The following is a 25,463-nucleotide window of genomic DNA, read 5'->3' as shown; positions in this document are numbered from 1 at the left end:
TGGCTGCAATTGCTGATGACTGTGACATCCTTCATTTACTGATACGGCAGGAAATATTCCATTTCTTATTTGCATGTCATAGAACAGCAATGCTGTTTTCTATGAAACCAGGAAACCCCATGAAACCCGTGAAACTCTTGAAACCAGGACCCGTGGGTGCAGGTTGATGTCATCCAGCAGCCCTGCTGCCTGATTGATTTCTGTACTTCCATTCAGCGATAGAGCTGTTTGTAGTTGACACAAGGAAAACAGTGGACGTTTTTAAAGCAGTTCACCTGGCATTCCTTAGGGCTCTCTGCAGCTAAGCCCCTCCAGCAGCTTGAAAGGGACACAGCAGTGGACATGTGTGGGAAAGTTGGCTGACTCATCTCTCACCGTTGGTTTACAGATGAAAGTGGCTGGCTACCCCCAGGGCTGCTCCGGGGTGTGATTTGGCGCCCCTGCCATGCTGTGGCTGGGATGCACCTTGAGAGGGGCGTGCTCCGCACCTCCTGGGCCTTGTGGCCATGGGTGGAGAGTGGCTCCGAGCCTGTGGTAGTGCCTCAGTGATCGTGGGCTGAAGATCAAGCAGGCCTGGCAGCTGCCGCTGCCTACTCTGCTCAGCCCTGTGTTTACAGCAGATGCCAGAACTGGCACTGCCAGCAGTGGGAAGGGATACTTTGTCCTGAGGCCTTGGGCAGGCCACCTCAGCAGACGGGCCTGGGCCCCCAGGGGGTTGATGTCCAGTCTGTAGTAGTGTATCTTCAACTCCCTCTGAAGGACCACACTTGTTGGTTTTTAAATTTTAATCTTGCTTGAAATGATTTTTTAAAATGCAATTAAAGTTGTTATGATAAAAACAAAGATACCTCGTGTTTAAGTCCATTATCTTATTAGGAAACGCAAGAGACGTCAAGTCACTGTGTCAGATTACTGGGAATGTTTGTAAACCTGCCTTTTGATTCGATGCTTATCTTTCACACACAATCAGAAATAGCACGCGGGCTGGCCCTGCCTGCCCCGCCGCGCCACCAACCTCGAGCCTGAATCCTTCACATATGGGTGTGAGGTGGGTGTTTCTTAATTGAGATTTAAAAAACTGATTAAAAATGTATTTTAAGGAGGAAGCAGGTTGCAAACCTTTGTGGAATGCCCCGACTTCTGTGGAAGAGGGTATAGTCCCTGAGCCAAAACCAGGCTCCCGGCCTCAGCGTTTCTCCCACTCTGCCTTCTTTCTTTTACTCCGTTAGCAGGGAGATTTGAGACTTAAAACAGACAGAAAAATCAAAAGCCCTTGTGTTATGGAAAATTTGGAACACGTACAGAATTAGCCAGAAGAGTGTTGAACCCCACATGCCATCCCGTCATGGGTGATCCTGTTTTGTTTGCCCCCCAAATCCCTGGGTTATAAACAAACTCTCAGATACCACTATTTTTTTCTGTTGGTATTTCATTCGGTATTTCTGAAAGAGTCATTGTAAGCAACATAACCACGAGACCAGTGTCACATCTGACAGACAGTGACCTCTAAATACCCTCCAATATCCAGTCAGTGTTCAAATTCCCAGGACCCAGATGAGATCCATGGGCCATTCTCTTCTGACGTTTGGATTTCCCTCAGTCTCTCTCTACCTTGCTTGTTTTTAACTTGAACTTGTGGAAGAAATGTCCCTTGGCCTGGATTCCATGCGTGGGATCCCTCGTGTCCTTTCACACCTTCCTCTGACATTCGAATTTCCTCTGATTGGTGGGTGGATTTAGAAGTGTGAGCAGACTGAGGCCTGGGAGTTTTTGGTGGATGTTTCATTGTGTCTTCCCTGTCTCCACTTGAGGGAAAAATCATTTGATATTTCAGTTGTGTCCTGGTGGTAGGGGACCTGCTAGGATGCCAGCGGGACTTGGTGGGGACTGACCCACGGGTAGGCCACGGTGGGCAGATTCATTAGTGTCGACCCCATCCCTTACAAGAGCTGTCACTGCCCCTCTGCACCTCGGATTCCATGTCTGCCTCCTCTTGTGACGTGAACACTGTGTTTTTACATACTAGTCAATAACACGTGGACTTCCCAGGTGGCACAGTGGTAAAGCAACCGTCTGCAATGCAAAAGACATGGGTTCGCTCCCTGGATCGGGAAGATCCCCTGGAGAAGGAAATGGCAATCCACTCCAGTATTCGTGCCTGGAAAATTCTATGGACAGAGGAACTGGGCAGGCCAGAGTCCATGGGGTTGCAATCACTCAGACACAGCTGAGTAACTGAACACACACACATTAACAAACATTTATTGAGTGTCTACTCTGTGCCTGGCTCTGGGAGCTATGAGCTCCATCCCCCACCGATCGTGAGTGAACAAACATGGTCATGGCTCTGGACAGGCCCTGCAATAGAAAGCTTGGTAGACCACGGTCACTCTGCCACTGTGCCTGGCCCAAAAGGGACATTCAGCGCCCCCGAGAGGGAAGAACAGTCTCTCTTCCTGCTGTTATGCCTTTACCGTGTAAGTGGCGCAACGCCAGGGTCTTCTGTCCCTGCATCGCACCTCTGGTTTTGGCTCAGACTTACTCAGACCCACCACAGTGGGCCCCTCCACATCCTCACTTTCACTTGGGTCTCCTCTGCTGCAGGAGCCCGCTCACCCAGGCGTAGGGCAGCCCAGAGTGCAGGGCCTTCATGTCTGGAGGGGCTCCTTTCTTTCTCAGGAGCCAGCTCCAGAGGCTTCATCCCTGATCCCCAGTGTGTCAGGGAGGGTCCCCGTGGGAATTGAGTCCCTGGCAGTGACCACAGTATTGCACCTGCCTCCCAAGTGCATCTGTGGGAGCATACAGGCAGCACACATTGGATCCACAGACACGCCTGTGCGGGGAGGAGGAGATGGCAGGCAACCCCGGGAGCTGCCCCTGGGTGGAAAGGTTTCCAGTCTTACACTGCTGTTGGTGAGACCACCACCATGGGGGTTTGAGAAAGCAGGGAGGTCACCGTGGGAGTCGGGGACTGTGAACCACGGGTAGATGCCTAGAATGCAGGGTGTGGGGTCTCACTGCAGAGGTGAGGAGGGAGGAGCTGCAAACATCAGAGGCCCCCCAGAGGCCAGTGCCCACCTCAGCAGAAGTCCTGGCAGAGATGGGGACGAAAGCCTGGCCTTCGCTTGGTGTCAGACTTGGGGCTCCCTACTGGGGCTCTCTTGGCAGCCTGAGCAGCCTCTGCCCTGTCCTGTGGCCTACCCGCAGCCCCAGGAGGGCCCAGGGACAAGTGGGTCCTTGCCCAGGCCGCCAGAGTCATCTCCAAGGCAGCGAATGGTTAGCTGTTTCAAGAGAAGAGGGGAGAGTTTCTGAGTCATTTGTTTATTTGCCACCAAGATGTGGGAGATGACAGTTTTAGGAAGAGAAACTTGACTTTTGAAGAAAATAAATCTTTTTAATTAAAAGATAAATTGAGCTATAACATGAAGTATTTCCTGGTGTTCAGTGATTTTGTGACCCCATGGACTGTAGTCCACCAGGCTCCTCTGTCCGTGGGATTTCCCAGGCAAAAATACTAGTGTGGGTTGCCATTTCCCCCTCCAGGGGATCTTCCTGACGTGATCGAAGTGACATCTCTTGCATCTCCTGCATTGGCAGGCAGATTCTTTGCCACCGTGCCACCTGGGAAGCCCCAACATGAAAGTATACTGATGGTGAATTTCTATTTGTATAAAAATTATGTATGTATAATTACATACCCAGGGGATCATCACCAGGTCAGAATCCATAATGTACCCTGTGCCCTTTCTTTTTTATTTAGGATCTTAGCTCCACCAGGGATCACACCCGCATCTCCTGCAGTGAAAGCACAGAGTCTTAACCACTGGACTGCCAGGGAAGGCCCACCCTGTCTCCTGTCTAAGTGGTACCTCTCTCTGCCCCAGCACAGATGTATGAATGGAGCACCCATGTCTCAGACTGCCTGGGTGTGGGAGCTGTAGGCTACATGCTGGCCCAGCCCCGTCACATCTCTGCTCTGCCTTACTGAGGGCCAGGCTCTGCGTTGGGACTGAAGCCACAGAGCCTTTGGTTGAGGCGATAGGTTTTCAACAGCTCATTTCATTCTCAGAGTGGAGGCCTCCATAGGCAGTATAAGGAGAAGCCCTATGATGGATGTGGCTAGTGGCCAAGGGGGGCTTCTCAGAGGGGGCATTGGCTGATCAGGGTGTGAGAGAAGGTAAGGAGTGACCCAAGTGCAATGAGGTAGGGACCCCATTACCTGGAAAGGGGAACATGTGCAAAGACCCTGGGTGGGACGGAGGGAAGGTGGTCCCAATGCCTGGAACCCAGAGTGAGGCTCATGGTTGGGAGAGAAGTGATGGCTGGGACAGGGGCAGGAGGCAGGGCTGGAGAGGGGCCCTGGGGCTGTGAGGATGCTGGCGGAGTTATCTTGGGAGGACAGGTGACCTGGGCTAGGGGTGGGCAGTGAGGTGCCTGTGGCAGGAGGAGGCAGCTGCCCAGGGTTCTTGACCGGACCATTGCTCCCTGATGAGACCCTTCCCACCTGGGCCCTTTCCACCTCCGCCTCAAACTCACCTCCCACCCAGGGCTGGCCCATTAGGTGGCTGTGCCATCAAGAAGGCTGTGCCAGACTGCAGGAAAATAGCTGGACTTCACCAGTTCTTGGGCTCCAGAGTCCTGGAGGGCACGTGGTGCCTTGTTTCCATTCCGTGTACTGATGGTGACTTTTTATAACTCCCAGGATGCGGCTTTGTTGGTCAGGCCCATGCTGGGGGGGTCCTGCGTTTGAGTTAAAGGGGGCTGGGTCTCCCCCCTCAGGCTTGTTTCCCTTTCTGTGATGTAGGACTGGCGGTGATGACGGTGAAAGCCGTGAAGCCCGCTCACCCAGTGTCTTCAGGGGGTTCACAGTGTGTGATAAACCCATGTGAATTGCTCAGGATGGTTGGCTGCCCCTTTTATTGTTGCTGTACTTATAACTGATTCTGTGGCTTAGTGGAGCTCTGTGAACAGACAGTGCCAAGCTATAGGACAGTGATCATTTGACCCACCCACCCAAAGCCCGGCCTAGGAGGTTAAGAACCTGGTTACAGGTCTTGTAGGAGAGTGGGTCAAAGCCAGGACTGGAAGTTCAGGTCGCAGGCAGGTGGCCGGCTCTGAGTCCTTCATTGGAGAACCAGCCCCCTACCCAGAAACCTCCAGAAAGGGGAGGGTGGTGGTGCCTCCCCCACACTTTTTGCAGTTCTCCCTTGGGATTGTGTCACCACTCTGGCCCATGGGCTCAGAGAGAATGTGAAGGCCAAGTACCTCGGAGGCACTCTGCTAGCCTCGGGGAGCCAAGGGGCTCAGTGCCCAGGTTAGCTTACGCCATGCCTGTAGTGACAGGGTTACACAGTCAGTATGCAAGTAGTCAGCAGGGCCCTTTCTTATGACTGGGCCCTTTTTCCTGCTCTGTCCCCCAACATGGACAGTTCCGCTTGCATCATTGTTTGCCAGCTTAAACAATCCGGGACAGAGCTCTTGGGTTTGTTTATTCACAGTCGTGCACAGTTCTCTTTTGTTTGCGTTCTTAGAAGTGGGCCTGCTGAAACAGAGGGCTGCCCCTGTAGAACCCTGAGGTGTCCATGACCTTGGAGAAGGTGTCCATGCTCCCCAGCCTCCTCAGAGCAGAATCACTGTTAGCATTGGCCCTGCCCGGCGGAGCTTTTCAAAGGTTGAAGCAGGTCTAGAGCGCTGTTGCACGTGCAGGCCTGGCCGAGACTGCTGGCCCCTCCCCAGAGTTCTGTCCTCTCCTCTTGGGTAACTGACAACGGCCGGGATCTCCGTGACCCCAGGGATCTGGTGCTAGTCGGGTTCACTGGCCCAGAGCTAGAAATTTTGCAGGCGTGCTGCAGGAAATTATGAAGAACCTTCTTCAAGGGTTGTTTCCAAAAAGTTTGGTCGGCCTCCCAGCTGTGCACTTCTAGAGACTGTGTCTGAGCACAGGTGCTCCAGATGTGGGTAAGCATTTTATTCGGGTCACAGTTCTTTTGCAATTTGACTTCGCCAGAATTATCAAGTTTGTTGTGCAATTGACCACAGGCTTAAAATTACATGGAAATCTGGCTTATCATGCAAGGCATTCAGTGTTCTGATCATAAAATCTGGGAAATTTTTCAAAACCAGTGTTTGCTTATCGATTTCAGAGTTAAATGAGAATTGTTAGTTGCGACAGAGGATTCCGGTGATGAAAGCTGCAGTACTCAGAAGGGGGTGGGGGCCCTAGCGTCATTCTCCCTCATCGAATGTCACCTCTTCACTTGATATCATCTCTCCACATCCACTGTGTCCATCACTGGTGTTGAGGGTCATGGCCGGAATTGACCAAAACCTTCTTCCTGGCCGGAGGTACCATGGGGTCCAGGTGTCCAGCTCCAAGCTGACCGTCTGGATGCCATGTGTGGCTTGGTATGCTGCCCTGCAGCCCAGGAAGATGCGTGTGGTTGAGGGTCTTCTCCCCTTGACGGGGAGGTGGAGTGGGTGGAAGTGTCCTCTCCCTTCGTCTTCCACTCCGAGCTGTAGGAGTGGACAGACAGCCCTGGACACAGAGTCGAGGCTGGTTCCAGGAAACAGAGGGGTCGGGGTACAGGTACCCAGAATCAGAAGGAAGCCTTGAATGCCCCCACTATGGTACAACCCCTGTACTGCCCTCCTACACCCAACACACACACACACATGAACACACGGACACACCCGCGCGGACACAGGTGCTATCCTGTCTTCCTGTGGCTCCATAGCTCCCACCGCGGCCCCACCCCTCGTGCTCCACAGTGCCAGTGACGGGAGCCCTGGACTGAGGAAGGGGCTGCCTCCCTGTGGTGCCTGACCGTCCACCCACCCACCCAGTACGGGAGACTGCGAGGGCACTGTTAGGGCTTGGAAGGTCTCTGCCCCTTGGGTAGCAGGCCCTTCCCTCCTCGGCGCTCCCGCTGCGCCCACCCCCCGGGCACTGTGAGTTCGCGTAGGTCTTACCACCTCCCAGCACTGTGAGGCCAAGACTCCTCTGCTCCCCCACTCAGGGCCTGGCTGCTGAGGGGGGTGTGAGGGAGGCAGCCCCCCAGGGTGGGCCTCAGGAACAGGGCCATGCGGCGCCAAGGTGGGAGCCTCCCTCCAGGGCTGGGTGCCAGGACTACCAGAGGCGAATAGCAGAGGCCGTCCCACTCCCGGCCATGGCACGGGGTGGAGAGCTGGCTGCAGGCACCCCAAGAAGGGCAAGTGAGAGTGGGCAAGTGCCCTCGGCTGTCTTGTCGTCATTATTTAGCAAATCCTGGGCAGGAGACTGTTAAGGGAGTAGGGCTTCAGGGAGCAGGCACACGGGAGCATTTCTCCTCTGCAGACGTGGGGCCACAGTGAAATGTCCAGCTTGGTCCCCCCCTGCCCAAGGACCAGAGAGATCTCTGCCTAGTCCTGGACTGGACTCAGACCTTTGAGAACAGTGACATGTGCTCTCCATGATGGGGCATGCTGGAGAAGGATATCGGAGAAGAACTGTGATAGAAGCTGAGGTCTGGGGATGGCTGGGGCCACGGAGAGTAAATGACCTCCTGCCACCCCATGAAGAAGAGGTCTGGTGAAGTACACATAACATGAAACATCGTTTTAACCACTTTTTAAAAAAATGTATATAATTCAGTGGCATTAAGTATATTCACAGTGTTATGCCATCATAACCACTATCCATTTCTAAAATTTTTATCACCCCAAATAGTTCCATATCCATTGAATAGGAATTCCCCATTCCCTTTCCTCCAGCCTCTGGTAATCTCTCATCTACTCTCTGGATTTGCCTCAAGTAAGTGGCTGCTGCTGCTGCTATGTCACTTCAGTCGTGTCCGACTCTGTGCGACCCCATAGACGGCAGCCCACCAGGCTCCTCCATCCCTGGGATTCTCCGGGGAGGAACACTGGAGTGGAATTGGAATCATACAATAATTGTTGCTTTGGTTTATTTTACTTGACCTATTTTCAAGGTTCCATGTTGTAGCATGACCTTTTGTTTTTTATTTTTTGGTTGAGATTGATTTTTATTTTAATTTAATTTTAATTTATATTGGAGCGTAGTTGATTTACAGTGTTGCATTGGCTTCAGTGTGTAGCTGAGTGATTCAGTTATACATATATCCATTCTTTTACAGATTCTTTTCCTATTTGGATTATTACAGAATATTAAGTAGAATTCCCTGTCTATACATTAGTAGATCCCTGTTGATTAACTTTGTTATATATAGTAGTGTATAATGTTAATCCTAAACTCCTAATTTATTCTTCCCCTCCACTTTTCTCTGCCCCTGCAACCAAAAGTCTGCTTCAGAAGTTTGTGAATCTGTTTATCTTTTGCAAATAAATTCATTTGTGTCATTTAAATATTCCACATCTAAGTGTTATCACATGATGCTTGACTTTCTCTGACTTACTTCACTTTAGTGTGATGATCTATAGGTCCATCCATGTTGCTGCAAATGGCACCGTGTCATTCTTTTTATGACTGGGTGATATTCCCTTTGTGTGTGTGTGTGTGTGTGTATACATCTTTGTCATTTGTCTGTCAGTGGACATTTAGGTCGCTTCCATGTCTTGGCTATTGTGAGTAGTGCTGTGAAGATAGGGGTGCATGTATCTTTTGCAATTATGGTTTTTATCTGAATATAAACCCACTCCAGTGTTCTTGCCTGGAGAATCCCAGGGACGGGGGAGCCTGGTGGACTGCCGTCTATGGGGTCGCACAGAGTCGGACACGACTGAAGCAACTTAGCAGCAGCAGCATGCCCAGGAGTGGGATTGCTGGATCACATGGTGGTTCTGTTTTTAGTTTTTTGAGGAAGCTCCATGCTGTTCTCCGTAGTGCTTGTACCAGTTTACATTCCTACCAACTGTGTAGTAGAGTTCCCTTTGCTCTACACCCTCTTGAGCACTGTTTATTCATAGACTTTTTGATGATGGCCATTCTGAGGTGATACCTTATTGTAGTTTTGATTTGTATTTCTCTGATAATTAGCAGTGTTGAGCATCTTTTCCTGTGTTTGTTGGCCATCTGTATATTTTCTTTGGAGAAATGTCTATTTAGATCTTCTGCCCATTTTTTGATTGGGTCTTATTTAGCCTTTTAAATTTTATGTTGGAGTTATAGCCGGTTAACAGTGTTGTTATGCTTCATGTGTACATCACCATACATACACGTGTGTGGAACTCATCCATACCTATCCATGCATCTGTTCTAACCTAAACTCCCCTTCCATCCAGGCTGCAGCATAACATTGAGCCAGCTTCTCTGTGCTACACAGTAGGACCTTGTTGGTTATCCATTTTAAAAACAGTGGTGTGTATGTGTCAATCCCAAACTCCCTAACTATCTCCCCCCTGATTCTTTCCACTGGCATTTGCTTTTGTGTGTGTGTGTGTGTGTGTGTGTGTGTGTGTGTGTGTGTGTGTGTGTGTGTGTAGAGCTGCATGAGCTGCTTGTATGTTTTGGAGATTTAATCCCTTGTCAGTCACTTCACTTGCAAATGTTTTCTCCCATTCTGTAGGTTATCTTTTCACTTTATTTATGATTTCCTTTGCAGTGCAAAAGCTTTTAAGTTTAATTAGGTCCCATTTGTTTATTTTGTTTTCATTTTCATTAGGCGGTGTATCAGAAAAGATATGCTGTGACTTATGTGCAGAAGTGTTCTGCCTATGTTTTCTTCTAAGAAGTTTATAGTACCCAGCCTTACATTTAGGTCTTTCATCCATTGTGAGTTTATGGTGTTAGAGAGTGTTCTAATTGCATTCTTTTACATGTAGCTGTCCAGTTTTCCAGCACCACTTCTTGAAAAAACCGTTTTTTTCTCCGTTGTATAGTCTTGCTTCCTTTGTTGTAGACTAGTTGACCGTAGGTGCATAGGTTTATATCTGGTCCTCCTGTCCTGTTCTGTTGATCTGTATTTCTGTTTTTGTGCTGGTACCATACTGTCTTGATGACTACAGTCTTGTAGTGTACTCTGAAGTCAGGAAGTCTGATTCTTCCACTTCTCTTTTCCCTTTTCAAGATTGTTTTGTCTGTTTGGGGTCTTTTGTGTTTCCATACAAACTGTAAAATATTTTGTTCTGGTTCTGTGAAAGATGCCGTTGGTAATTTGATCGGGATTACACTGAATCTGTCGATTGCTTTCAGTAGTATAGTCATTTTCACAATGTTGACTCTTCCAGTCCAAGAATAGGGTGTATCTCTCTGTGTCATCTGTGATTTCTTTCATCAGCATCTTATACTGCGTATAGGTCCTTTGCCTCCTTAGATAGGATTATTCTTGAGTATTTTATTCTTTCCAATGCAATTGAAAATGGGATTGTTTCTTTAATTTCTCTTTCTGATCTTTTGTTTAGTGTATAGAAATGCAAGAGGTTTCTGTGTTTTAATTTTGTATCCTTCAACTTTACTGAATTCAGTGATGAGCTCTCCTAGTTTTCTGGCAGTATCTTTAGGATACTTTTCTACGTATAGTATCATGTCATCTGCAAACAGTGACAGTTTTACTTTTTTTCCAATTTGGACTTCTTTATTTTTATTCTCTGATTGCCATGGCTAGGACTTTCAAAACTATATTGAACAGAAGTGGTGAGAGTGGACATCCTTGTCTTGTTCCCAATCTAGAGGAAGTATTTTCAACTTTTCTCAGTTGAGAGTGATGTTAACTATGGGTTTGTCATATATGCTCTTTATTATGTTGAGGTAGGTTCTTTTTATGGCTTCTTTCTGGAGAGTTTTTTTTTAATCATAAATGGGTGTTGAATTTTGTCAAAAACTTTTTCTGTGTCTATTGATATGGTCATATAGTTTTTATTCTTCAGTTTGTTGATATGGTATATCACAGTTTGATTTGTGTATATTGAAGAATCCTTGCATCCTTGGGATAAATTCCACTTAATGATGATGTATGATTCTTTTAATGTGTTATTGGACTTTTTTTGCTGGTATTTTGTTGGGGATTTTTGCGTCTATGTTCATCAGTGATAGTGGCCTGTAATTTTCTTTTCTGTGTGATGTCTTTGTCTGGTTTTGATACCAGGGTGATGTTGGATTCATAGAATGAGTTTGGGAGTGTTTCACCCTCTGCAGATTTTTGCAAGAGTTTCTAAAGTATAGGTGTTAGCTCATCTCTAAATGTTTGATAGAATTTCCCTGTGAAGCCAACTGGACCTGGACTTTTGTTTTTAATCACAACTTCAGTTTTATTGCTTGTGACTGAAAGTGAAAGTGCTAGTCGCTCAGTTTATGTCTGACTCTTTGTGACTCCATGGACTATAGCCCACCAGGCTTCTCTGTCCATGGAATTCTCCAGGCAAGAATACTGGAGTGCGTAGACAGTCCCTTCTCCAGGGGTCGTCCCACCCAGAGATCGAACCCGGGTCTCCTGCAGTGTAGGTGAATTCTTTACCATCTGAGCCACCACGGAAGCCTGCTTTTAATTGGTCTGTTCATATTTTCCATTTTTGTTTTTAGTATTGAAACGTTGTGCCTTTCTAAGAATTTGTCCATTTCTGCCAGGTTGTCCATTTTATTGACATATAGTTGCTTATAGTTGTCTCTTATGATCCTTTGTATTTCTGTGGTGTCCATTGTAACTTCTCTTTCTTCGTTTCTCATTTTATTGATTTGAGCCCTTCTCCCTTTTTTCCCTTGATGAATCTTGCTAAAGTTCTATCAATTTTGTTTATCTTTTTATAAAACCAATTTTTTTGTCTCACTGATCTTTTTGATTGTTTTCTTTGTCTCTGTTTCATTTAATTCTGCCCTGGTCTTGATAATTTCTTTCCTTCTATTAACTCTCGTTTTGTTTGTTCTTATTTAAGTTGCTTTAGGTGTAAATTTAGGTTGTCTATTTGAGATTTTTCTTATTGCCTAAGGTAAGATTATATTGCTGTCAACTTCCCTTGTAGAACTGCTTTTGTTCTGTCCCATAGGTGTCATTTGTCTCTGTATTTTTCCATTTCCTATTTGATTTCTTCAGTGATCCACTGGTTGTTTGGTAACATATTTTTTAACCTCCATGTGTTAGTGTTTTTTATAGTTTTTTTTTCCTGTAATTGATTTCTATTCTCATAACATTGTGATCGGAAAAGATGCTTGATATGATTTCAGGTTTCCTCAATTTGCCACGGCTTCATTTCTGGCCCAAGATGTCTTGGAAAATGTTTCACGTGCACTTGAGAAGAAAGTGTATTTTGTTGCTTTTGGATGAAAAGCATTTTATACATATCAATTTTTATAAATTTTATAAATATCAATTAAGTCTATCTGGTCTAATTTAAGGCCTGTGTTTCCTTGTTGCTTTTCTGTCTGGATCATGTGTCTGTTAATGAAAGTGGCTTGTTAAAATCCCTCATTATAATTGTGTTGCTGTCAATTTCTTTTTTTTATGGCTGTTACTGTTTGTGTTAAATATCAAGGTGTTCTTATGTTGGGTACATGTATATTTATAATTGTTACGTCTTCTTTGTGGATTGATCCCTTGATCTTTATGTAATATCCTTCTTTGTCTCTAGTTATAGTCTTTATTGTAAAGTATGTTTTGTCTAATATGGATATTGCTATTCCAGCTTTCTTTTCATTTCTATTTCCATGGAATACCTTTCTCCATCCCCTCACTTTCAGTCTGCGTCTGTCCCTAGATCTGAAGTGACTCTCTTGTAGCCATCATACATCCATCATACATACGGGTCTTCTTTTTGTATCCATTGAGCCAGTCTGTGTGTTTGGTTGGAGCATTTAATCCATTTGCATTTCACGTAATTATCAGGATGTATGCCCTGACTGCCATTTGGTTAATTGTTTTGGATTTGATTTTTGGGTGTTTTTCCTTCTGTCCCTCTTGTTCTCATGATTTGCTGACTGCGTTCAGTGTTGTGTTTGGATTGCCTTTTCTTTTCTGTGTGTTTATCTGTTGGAGGCTTTTGGTTTGCAGTTCCCATGATGCTTTGATATCGCTGTCTATCCATGCAGGGATTGTTTTCAGTTGCTGGTTGCTCCGTTTGCAGCGTCTTTCCCATATCCTGCATCTGTCCTCTCCTCTCCTCATAGTTGCTGGTTTTGATATACTTGTGTGCGGATGATTTCCTGCCTTTACTTTGTGTTTGCCTTTACCAGTAAGCATTCGCATTTGTAATTTTCTGGTTTCTGGTTGTAGCTTCTTATTTTCCTCTGGATGTAAAGTATCTGTTTTGATGGGGTCCAGTCTTTTTAACTGATTGTTGTTCAGCTGTTAGTTGTGATTTTGGTGTTTTCGTGAGAAGTGAGCCAGCGCAGGTCCTTCTGTTTCACTCTGTTGTCTAGAATCGAGGGATTGCTTTTAGTTTGGATGCTTTCTGCCTCTTTTCTCAGTGTGTGCTGACCATTAGCCCCTTGATATGGGGTGTGTAGATGTGGTGGCCTGCACACACTCCTCATAGGGTGGAGGCATAGAGTGATTGATGCCCACCCTGTGGGTTATGCAATAGGAGTGGTGGGCCACATGCTCCTGGCACAGCAAGGGCAGTGCTTAGCACCTCCTTGCAGGTCCCCTAGCCGTGGCAGCATCCTGTACACCCCCAGGACAGCAGGGGCAGCGACTGGCACTTGCTCCCAGGTCTCCTAGTGGCAGCAACAGCCCATGCAGTCCTGGGACAGCAGGGACAACCATTGGAGCCTACTCATGGGCCATGTGCGCTCCCCATGTGTAGGGGGCAGTGTTTGACACCGACTTGTGGATCTCCCAGTGGCAGCGACAGCCCGTGCAATCCCAGGACAGCAGGGGCAGCACTTGGCACCCACTTGTGGGCTTCCTACAGCGGCAGTGGTCTGTGCGTCCCTTGGTCAACAGGGACAGTGGCTGGTGCCCACTCCTGTGTCCTGAATTTCATTCCTTTTGAGGACTGACTGATGTGGCATTGTTAATACAATCATCTGTTGATGGACATTTGTGTTGTTTTCACCTTTTTGATATTGTGAATAATGCTGCTTAAAAACACTGGCATTCAAGTTTCTGTTTGAGTTCCTGCTTTCAGTTATTTTGGGTGCATACCTGGGGGTGGAGTTGCTAGATCATATGGGCTTCTCTTGTGGCTCAGCTGGTAAAGAATCCACCTGCAGTACAGGAGGCCTGGGTTCGATCTCTGGGTTGGGAAGATCCTCTGGATAAAACAAAGGCTACCCACTCCAGGATTCTGGCCTAGAGTAGTCCATGGGGTTGCAGAGAGTCAGACACAACTGAGAGACTTTCATTTTCACATGGTAATTCTGTCTTTAACTTTTCGAAGCATCACCAAACAGTTTTCCACAGTGGCTGCACCATTTGCATTCCCACCAATAGTACCCAAGTGTTCCATCTTCTCCACATCCTTATCAGCATTTGTTATTTTCCACTTTTTGAATGTGAGGTGGTATCTCATTGTGATTTTTTTGTTTGCTTTGCTTAGTTTTTTTCTTTTTTGGCTGCATCAGGTCCTAGATGCGGCACCCAGGACCTTCGCTGTGTCGCGTGGGAGCTCGCCTTTCAGCACAGACTTTCTAGTTGTGGCCTGTGCGCTCTGGAACACAGTCTCGGTACTCGTGGTTCTCGGGTTCTCCAGCTGTGGTGCATGGGCTGCGTTGGGGTACAGTAGTTGCCGTGTGTGGGCCTAGTTGCTCTGGCTTGTGGGATCTTAGTTCCTTGACAGGGAATCGAACCTGCATCTCCTATTTGCAGGGCATAATCTTTCTTTTTAAAATTAATTTATCTATTTTCATTGGAGGCCCATTACTTTACTGTATTGTGGTGGTTTCTGCTGTACATCGACATGAATCAGCCATGGGTGTACATGTGTCCCACCATCCTGAACCCCCCTCCTACCTCTCTCCCTACCCCCTCCCTCTGGGTTGTCCCAGAGCACCTGCTTTGGGTGCCCTGCTTCAGGCATTGAACTTGCCCTGGTCATCTGTTTTCCATATGGTAATATACATGTTTCAGTGCTATTCTCTCATATCGTCCCACCCTCACCTTCTCCCACGTAGTCTAAAAGTCTGTTCTTTACATCTGTGTCTCTTTTGCTGTCTTGCATTTAGGGTCGTCATTACTGCCTTTCTAAATTCCATATATATGCGTTAATATACTGTATCGGTGTTTCCTTTCTGGCTTACTTCACTCTGTATAATAGGCTCTAGTTTCATGCACCTCATTAGAACTGACTCAAATGTGTTCTTTTTAATGGCTGAGTAATATTAAAAGACGCTCACTCCTTGGAAGGAAAGTTATGACCAACCTAGATAGTATATTAAAAAGCAGAGACATTACTTTGCCAACCAAGGTCCGTCTAGTCAAGGCTATGGTTTTTCCAGTGGTCATGTATGGATGTGAGAGTTGGACTGTGAAGAAAGCTGATCGCGGAAGAATTGATGCTTTTGAACTGTGGTGCTGGAGAAGACTCTTGAGAGTCCCTTGGACTGCAAGGAGATCCAACCAGTCCATTCTAAAGGAGATCAATCCTGAGTGTTCATTGGAAGGACTGATGCTAAAGCTGAAACTCCAATACTTTGGCCACCTCATGCGAAGAGCTGACTCACTGGAAAAGACTCTGATGCTGGGAAAGGTTGGGGGAGGGAGGAGCAGGGGACGACAGAGAATGAGATGGCTGGATGGCATCACCGACTCTATGGACATGAGTCTGAGTGAACGCCAGGAGTTGGTGATGGACAGGGAGGCCTGGCGTGCTGTGATTCATGGGGTCGCAAAGAGTCGGACACGACTGAGCGACTGAACTGAACTGAATATTCCATTGTGATACATACCACAACTTCCTTATGCATTCATCTGCCGATGGACATCTAGGTTGCTTCCATGTCCTAGCTATTGTAAGCAGTGCTGCAGTGAACACTGGGGTACATGTGTCTCTTTCAATTCTGGTTTCCACAGTATGTATGCCCAGCAGTGGGATTGCTGGGTCATATGGCAGATCTGTTTCCAGTTTTTTAAGGAATCTCCACACTGTTCTCCATAGTGGCTGTACTAGTTTGCATTCCCACCAACAGTGTAAGAGGGTTCCCTTTTCTCCACACCCTCTGCAGCATTTATTGTTTGTAAACTTTTTGATGGCAGCCATTCTAACCAGCGTGAGATGGTACCTTACTGTGATTTTGATTTAAATTTCTCTGACAATGAGTGATGTCGAGCATCGTTTCATGTGTTTGTTAGCCATGTGTAGTCGTCTTTGGAGAAATGTCTGTTTAGGTCTTTGGCCCACTTCTTGATTGGGTTGTTTATTTTTCTGGTATTGAGTTGCATGAGCTGCTTGTATATTTTGGAGATTAATTCCTTGTCAGTTGCTTTTTTGCTATTTTCTCCCATTCTGAAGGCTGCCTTTTCACCTGGCTTATAGTTTCCTTTGTTGTGCAAAAGCTTGTAAGTTTAATTAGGTCCCATTTGTTTACTTTTGTTTTTATTTCCATTACTCTGGGAGGTGGATCATAGAGGATCTTGCTGTGATTTATGTCAGAGAGTGTTCTATCTGTGTTTTCCTCTAAGAGTTTTATAGTTTCTGGTCTTACAATTAGACCTTTAATCCATTTTGAGTTTATTTTTGTGTATAGTGTTAGAAAGTGTTCTAGTTTCAGGTGGTTAACCAGTTTTCTCAGCCCCACTTGTTAAAGAAATTGCCTTTTCTCTTTTGTATATTTTTGCCTCCTCTGTCAAAGATAAGGTGTCCATAGGTGTGTGTGTTTATCTCTGGGCTTTCTATTTTGTTCCATTGATCTATATTTCTATCTTTGTGCACAAGGCATATTCTTAACCACTGTACCACCAGGCAAGTCCCTCTCTTTGTGGTTTACTTTGCATTGGTGATGTTGAGCATTATTTCACATGCTTACTGGCCACTGTTGTATCTTTGGAGAAATGTCTTCCAGTTTACTGAGTGTTTTTATTATAGAAGTGTATTGAATTTTGTCATATACTTCTGCATTGAGATGATTATGTGATTTTTATTTTCATTCTATTAGTGTGATGTATTACATTGATTGATTTTCATATGTTGAACTATATTTGCACTCCTGAGATAAATCCTCAGGGTATGTAATCCTTTTTTAATATGTGGATGAATTCATCAGTGAAGTCAGTTTGCTTGTATTTTGTTAAGAATTTTTACTTCACTGTTCATAGGAGATAGAGGCCTGTGGTTTTTCTGGTTAGCACTTTTGTTTGGCTTTGCTGTCTGGTTAATGCCTGCCTCATACAGTGAGTTCACTTGTCCTCTTCAATTTTGGGGAAAAATTTGAGGAGAATTGACTTTAATCTTGTAAGTCTTTGGTAGAATTCACGACTGAAGCCATTTTGTCCAAGGTTTTTCTTTCTTGGGAGGTTTTTGATTATTCTGTCTCCTTACTGTTTATCGGTTCATTCATATTTTCAGCTTATTCATGATTCAGTTTTTGTAGATGGTCTATTTCTGGAAATTTGTCCATTTCATCTAGGTTATTCAGTTTGTTGATGTTAGTTGTTCACAGTACTTTCTTATTTGTCTTTTGTTTCCATAAAGTTGTTAGTGATGGCCCCACTTAAATTTCTGATTTTACTAATTTGAGTCTTCCCTCTCTTTTCCTTAGTCAATTTACCTAAAGTTTTGTCCAAAAAAAGTTTATTTTTGAGAATCAACTTTTGGTTTGACTGTCTCTATTGTTTTTCTGTTCTTTATTTCATTAATCTGTGCCCTAATCTTTATTATTTCCTTTCTTCTGCTAGCTTTGGGTTTAGTTTGCTCTTCTTTTTCTAGTTCCTTAAGATGTAAAGTTTGATTTTTCTGATATCTGTCTTCCTTTTTAATGTGAGCATTTACAGCTGTAAATTTCTCTTCTTAGCACTGCTTTTGCTGCATCTCATATGCTTTGGCATGCCACAGCTTTTTGGATCTTTTTGACAAAATATTAAACTTATTACCTATGTTCAGAAGATACATTCCTAGTTTATTATCTTCATATTTGAAAAGAATTTCAAAATAAATTAATTTTATACAGCATACAGTCCAGGGTAGGAATGGGCTCAGGGGACCAATTCATTGTTCACAGAGGACAGAAGCCTCTGCATCCAAACGTTTTTTGAGCTAGTTTAACTTTCAGCTCTGAATCCTGGTCCAAATCTTGAAATCACAGGAGGTTAGGCATTTGGAATTACTCAGCCATAGGGATGAGCATTTAGTTTAGACATGAGGAGAGGGCTTCCTGCACAGGACCAAGAAAGCGTCTGCAGCAGAAACAGAAGACGAGGGCAGAGGGGGCTGAACCGGAAGGGCCTGGCGTGGAGGGAGGGTGAGGAGCCCTTTCACAGTCCAGCATTTCCCTGAGTTCACTTGTGTGTCTCCACCCAGTGAAACAGGGGCCATGTGCTCAGTCACCCCGTTGTTTCTGACTCGCGGTGGCCCCATGGACTGTAGCCCACTGGGCTCTTCTGTCCATGGCATCTCCCAGGCAGGAATACTGGAGCAGCTTTACATTTCCTACTGCAGGGGATCTTCCGGACTCAGGGATCAAACCCATGTCTCTTGCATTGGTAGATGAGTTCTTTACCACCAGTGCCACCAGGGAAGCCCAGAACAGAGGCATGCCACAGTTTTATTTTCATTTGTCTTATTTTCTAATTTCCCTTTTGATTTCTTCTTTGACACATTGATTACTCCATAAGGGGGCTTTCCCTGGTGGCTCAGACAGTAAAGAGTCTGTCTGTAGTGCGGGAGACCCAGGTTCAATCCCTGGGTGGGGAAGATCCCCTGGAGAAAAGAATGGCAACCCACTCCAGTATTCTTGCCTGGAAAATCCCATGGATGGAGGAGCCTGGTAGACTGCAGTCCATGGGATCGCAAAGAGTTGGACACAACTGAGCAACTTCACTGTCAGTTTCAAGGGGGCTTTCTAGGGGGGACAGGACAGGCACCCAAGCTAGTCTGGGATAGCTTGATTGAGGGAAGGGGGAGCCACTCAGGAGAGTGGCTCTGGGGAGTAGATCCCATATATGGGATTTCCATATGGTTTGAGTTTGCATGGTTTGAACTTACCTACTGACAGCTAAAGCAGAAATCAGAGCTTTTGTACTGACTTGCTCAGATGTGAGTCACAAGGGAGAAATGGAGCTTGAAAGCTGTCAATGGCCAAATATAAAAAATGGACTCAGACTCTTCATTACATTTTTTTCCACTTAAAATTTTCATTACTCATTAATTGTATATAAAAATGCCATTAACTTTTGTATGTTAACGTTGTATCTTATGATATTGCTAAATTCACTTAATTCCGGTAGCTTTCTTTATAAATTCCTTTGGAATTCTGTGTAGATGATTGACCATCTTGTCTTCGAGTAAGTAACCACAATTCTTTCTTTCAGTCTTTATGCCTTTTACTTTTAATTAACTAATTAATTAACCTTAAACCCTTCGTGAGAATATTCAAACAATGTTGAACAAAAGTGATTAGAGTTAACATCCTGTCTTGTTTCTGATGTCCAGGGGAAAACTTCTAGTCTTTCACCATTGAGTACAAAATCTGTGGATATTTCATAGATTCCCTTTATCTTCTTTAAGTACACAGAGATTTTAATTTTGTGGAAGTTGTTGGGCTTCCCTGGTGGCTCAGAGGTTAAAGCGTCTGCCTCCAATGCGGGAGACCCGGGTTCGATCCCTGGGTTGGGAAGATCCCCTGGAGAAGGAAACGGTAACCCACTCCAGTATTCTTGCCTGGAGAATCCCATGGACGGAGAAGCCTGGTAGGCTACAGTCCACGGGGTCGCAGAGAGTCAGACACGACTGAGCGACGGAACGGAACGGAACGTACATATCCAAATACTTCCTGTATTAAGATGACCAATCATGTGTTTATTCTTTTATGGTGTGTTAATCCAAAATCACTGCAGATGGTGATTGCCGTCATGAAATTAAAAGACGCTTACTCCTTGGAAGGAAAGTTATGACCAATCTAGACAGCATATTAAAAAGCAGAGACATTACTTTGTCAATAAAGGTCATCTCGTCAAGGCTATGGTTTTTCCAGTAGTCATGTATGGATGTGAGAGTTGGACTATAAAGAAAGCTGATCACCGAAGAATTGATGCTTTTGAAGTGGTGTTGGAGAAGACTCTTGAGAGTCCCTTGGACTGCAAGGAGATCCAACCAGTCCATTCTAAAGGAGATCAGTCCTGGGTGTCCATTGGAAGGACTGATGTTGAAGCTGGAACTCTAGTACTTTGGCCACCTGATGCAAAGAGCTGACTGATTTGAAAAGACCCTGATGCTGGGAAAGATTGAGGGCAGGAGGAGAAGGGGACGACAGAGGATGAGATGGTTGGATGGCATCACTGACTCAAGGGACATGGGTTTGGGTGGACTTCGGGAGTTGATGATGGACAGGGAGGTGCTACAGTTCATGGGGTCGCAAAGAGCTGGACACGACTGAGCAACTGAACTGAACTGAAACCATAGACTGATTTTCAAATGTCAGATCAGTCTTACATTCCTGGAATAAAGTCCAGTTGGTTGTGATATATGCTTTTTGTATGTTTCTGGATTTGATTTGCTAAAGTTTTGTAAAAAAATTTTGCATCTTTGTTCATGATGGATATATTGGCTTGTAGTTTTCTTGTTATATCTTTGGTTTTGGTAAATGGATACTGCTCACCAAATAAAATGAGTTGGGGAGTGTTCTTGTCTGTTTTCTACAGACTTGATATTATTTCATCTTGAATGTTTCTTGGCTTTTACCAATGTAGTCTGTAGAGTTTTCATTGTGGGAAAAATTTAAATTATGAATTTAAGTTTTTAATAAATACATACAGCTGTTTAGGTTATATAGTTCAGCTTGTGTGAACTTTGGTAATCTTTTAAAAAATGTTCCCATATCATCTTAATTATCAATTGTATTGACATAAAGTTATCATAATAGTCTTACTGTCTATGGAATATGTAGGGATGTCCCTTGTCATTGCCAGTGTTGGTAATCTGTATTGTCGCTCTTCTTTTTTTTGCCTGGGTAGAGGTTTATTCATTTTATTACTTATTTTAAGAACTGTGTTTTGGTTTTATTAATTTTTTTCTATTATAAATTTGTTTCTAGTTTGATTGATTTCTATTGTTATGTGTATTACTTTCTTCTAATCACCATGGGACCAATTTTCTTTTTTTCTGACCTTTGGATGGTGAAAGTATAGGTCCTCAATTTAAGATCTGACTTTTCCAATGGAAGCTTTTCATTGCTGTATTATCCCCTCAAAGCACTGCTTTCCTGCTTCCCACACATTTTTGTCGGTTGTGTTTTCATTTTCATTCACTTCAAACATTTGCTAATTTCTCTTGTGATTTTTTTCTTTGATTCATGGGTTAATTAAAAGAGTTTTTAAAATTTCTTAATATTTGGGATTCAGATATATTTTTATTTTTATCTGTAAGTCAATTCTTTTGTGGTTAGACAACGTACTTCGTAGCATTTCAGTCCTCTTAAATTTGTTCAGATTTTTAGGATGACCCAGAATGCTGTCTGTCTTGGTGATGTCCCCTTGCGAAGGACATGTGTTCTTCTGGGTTTTTGGGTGTTCATGCTAAGTGCTAATTAGGTCAACTTACACTATAATTAGTGTCTTCTTACTGTCTTATCTAGTAGTTTTATCTATTACAAGAGGAAAGTTTTAAAATTTCCAAGTATAGTTGTGTTTTTATTCATTTCTCCTTTCAGCTTTATCAATTTATATTTCATACTTTGGAAGCTCTACTAGGCACACACTTAGAATTGTTTTGTCTTTATGACATATTGACCTCTTTATTCTTTTGAAATGTCTTCTAGACCTTGGATAATATTCATTACACTGAAGTCTACATTGTCTGACATTAATGTAGTCACTCTCCTTTTTGTTTAGTATTTGTGTAGTGTATCTTTTTTTTCTATATTAAAATTTGTTTCTTATGTCTTTATATTTGCAGTGGGTTTTCTTTTTTTTTTGCAGACAGCATATTTTTGAGTCTTGCTTTTTTAAAAATCCCATTTGACAATCTGCATTTTGATTGAAGTGTTTAGCCTGTTTATACTTTGTACAGTTATTAGTTTGGTTGGATTTAAATCTACCATTTTGTTGTTTGCTCTGTCTCCTTTTTGCCTAGTTCCTTCTACTTCTTTTCAATGTTTTATTGTATTTATCGCCATTATTGGCTTATTTGCTGCAATTCTTTAATTTTGTAGTGGTTGTGCAAGGTTGTGCAATATATATCTATAATTTAGCACACACTTTCGAATAATATTTATTTTGTACCACTCTATTTATGGTATAAAAGCCTTGTATTCTTACGTTTCTTCCCTCTCCCATCCTTTGTGATATTGTTGTTACATAATTGTAATATTACATATATAATGAACCCTGTAATATATTTTAGTACTTTTGTTTTAGTCAATTATATTCTAAAAAGATTAAAAAATACAGGGAGAAGTGTATTTTGTTTACTCCCTCTGATACGCTTAAACAGAGGCCTCCTTCTAGGATATCCACGTCCTAACCCTAGAGTCTGTGAGTATGTTACCTTATATGGCAGAAGGGACTTTGCAGATGAGATTCAGAATCCTGAGATGGAGATATTACCCTAGATTTTCCAGGTGTCCCCAGTAATATAATCACAAGCATCCTAATGAGTGGGAGATATTACTGCGGAAATAGATGGGGTGACAGAAGCAAGAGGCTGCAGTGATGCAGGGAAGGGGCTGCTAGCTAAGGAATGCAGGTGGCCCTTGGAATCCAAAAAGGCAAGAAAACAATTTCTCCTCTTGGGAGCTTCTAAAAACAACTAGCTAGCCCTGCCGGTGCCTTGACTTTGGCCTGGTGAAACTGATTTCATACTCTGGCTTCCAGAAGTGTAAGGGATTAAATGTGTGTTTTTAAAAAAGAATTTTTAAATTAATTATTTTTTGGCTGTTCTGGGTCTTCATTGCTCCTGCATGGGCTTCCTCTAGTTGCGGCAAGAGGGGGCTGCTCTCTAGTTGCCATGCACAGGCTTCTCATTGCAGTGGCTTCTCTGGTTGCAGAGCATGGGCTGTAGGTTGCATGGGCTTCAGTAGTTGTGGCACATGGGCTGAATTGCCCTGTAGCATGTGGGATCTTAGTTCCCCAACCAAGGATCGAACCCATGTCCCCTGCATTGGCAGGTGAATTCTTCACCGCTGGGCCACCGGGGAAGTCCCAGTGTGTGTTGTTTTGAGCCACCAAGTTTATGGTAATTTGTTATAGCAGCCATAAGAAACTAATATATCCACCACTTTTGTCATTTCCTGTTGCTTCTCCTTTCTTTGTAGGAATATACTGACATTTTAATCTAGTGTTGTACCCCTTTTGCCTGAAGAACTTCTTGCAGTGCAAATCTAACTGGTAACAAATTCTGTCAGCTTCTGTTTCTCTGAAGATGTCTTTATTTCTCCTTCATGTTTGAACTATATCTTCACTAGGCAGAGAGAATTTTTTACTGATTATTTGGGGTTCCACCCCTTTTGGTACTTTAAGATTATCACTCCATTGTCTTCTGGATTGCTGGTTTCTTTTATTTTTTTAATTGAAGTACAGTTGATTTAGTGTCATGCTCATTTCTGCTGTACAGCAAAGTGGCTCTTATGCACCCATAGAGATAATCTATTAAATATTCTTTTCAATTATGGTTTATCCCAGAAAATTGGCTATAATTCTCTGTTCTGTTCAGTAGGACTTTGTTGTTTATGCATTGTGTTTATTATTTGTTGTCGTTGTTCATTTTTTTCTTTTCTGACTGCAGTGACTGGTATGGACAGAAATTGCCTCAATGCCCTCTCTCCAAGCACGCTAAGAAGTCCGCCAGCTGTGTTGGACTCCTGTCTGGGTTAAAGTCATCCTGGGGTATCTAGGCAGGGCTTTAGCCCAGTGCTGTTAAGAGCTTTGTGTATTAGCTGTGCTCAGTAAATAGGGTTGTCTTCCCAGGCACCCCTCTACCCTTCAGCTTTGAAAGCAGAGAATCCAACCAGCTGTTGATGGACCTGAACGTGAAGCCATCCCTGACTTGTGGTATTTGGACTCCAGGTATCGGAAACCGTACCCAGCGGCTGGCTGGCTGCCACCCGCGGTCTGACCGTGGACACCTTTGAGCTCCTTCATTCGAGATGCTGTCTGTTCCTCCATTTCCTGGCACAATCTTGTCTTAAGCTCTTTCGGTTTTCCCTCCTGTTCGCCTTCTGAGCAGACTTTCTTCTGAGGCTGTTTGCTGCACGCAGTGTATCCCTTTGTTTTCTGTCTGTGTTCCTCTTCCTTTTTCTCATCTTAGACGCTTTATAGATTTCTCCCTGATGCAGATCTGGTGGGCTGTGTGTTTCTAGGAAGTTGTCAGTTTCTTCTAGGTTGTCAAATTTGTTGGCATTTAATTGTTCATACTATTCTCTTATTTATTTTTAATTTTAAAATATTTTAAATTTATTTTGGCCGCACTGCACAGCTTGCGGGATTTTAGCTCCCTGACCAGGGATCAAACCTGGGCACTTTCACCTCTGTGGGCAGTAGTTAAGTCAGCTTTTTCAGTTTCCTCTTTTACCTTCATCAGGGCTTTCTGTCTTGTTCCACTGATTTATATTTCTGTTTTTGTACCAGAGCTATCGTGTCTTAATCACTGGAATTTTCTAGTATAGTCTGAAGTCAGGGGGCTCGATTCCTCCAACTTCATTTTTCTTTCTCAAGATTTCTATGGCTATTCAGGGTCTTATTGTTCCCATTACTGTTGTTATTTTGTGAGTACAAATTGTGAATTATTTTTGTGGTAGTTCTATGAAAAATGGCATTGGTAATTGATTACGGAGTGCATTGAGTTTGTTGATTGCTTTGTGTAAGTATAATCATTTTCATAATATTGATTCTTCCAATCCAAGAACATGGTATATATCACCATCTGTTTATGTCTTCTTTGATTTCTTTTTTCATTATAGATTTCTGCACACAGGTGTTTTATCTCCTCTGGTAGCTTTATTCCTGGATATTTTCTTCTTTTTGTTGCAATGGTGTATGGGGTTGTTGCCTTACCTCAACATAATAAAGACTATGAAAAACTCATAGCAAATGTTATTCTCAATGGTGAAAAACTGAAAGCATTTCCTCTAAGATCAGGAACAAGACAAGTGTGCCCACTCTTGCCACTATTATTCAACATAGTTTTTGAAGTCTTATCTACAGCAATCAGAAAAAAACAGAAAAGGAATCAAGATTTCAAAAGAAGTAAAACTCACTGTTTTCAGACTACATGATACTGTACATAGAAAACCCTAAAGATACCACCAGAAAGTTACTAGAATAAATCAAAGAATTAGGTAAAGTCGCAGGGTACAATATTAACACACAGAAACCCCTTGCATTCCTATTCACTAACAATGAAAAGTCAGAAAGAGAAATTAAGCTATTGTAATTTAGAGACCCACTTTCAGACCCTTTTTCTCCATCCCCCAGCCTGTATAAAGACCAGTC

General features: G+C 43.9%; 1 protein-coding gene across 1 annotated transcript in view; it reads left to right on the top strand.

Moving 5' to 3' along the window:
• CHDH (choline dehydrogenase) overlaps positions 1-25,463 on the top strand; it is an 87,993-nt gene that overhangs the window by 9,228 nt on the left and 53,302 nt on the right. The gene's annotated exons all lie outside the window — the stretch shown is intronic.

Source organism: Moschus berezovskii, chromosome 24 (assembly GCF_049115385.1).
Source record: "Moschus berezovskii isolate FMDL1 chromosome 24, NW_MosBer_1.0, whole genome shotgun sequence".
Lineage (NCBI taxonomy): Eukaryota > Metazoa > Chordata > Mammalia > Artiodactyla > Moschidae > Moschus > Moschus berezovskii.
This window is presented reverse-complemented; position numbering and strand designations above follow the sequence as displayed.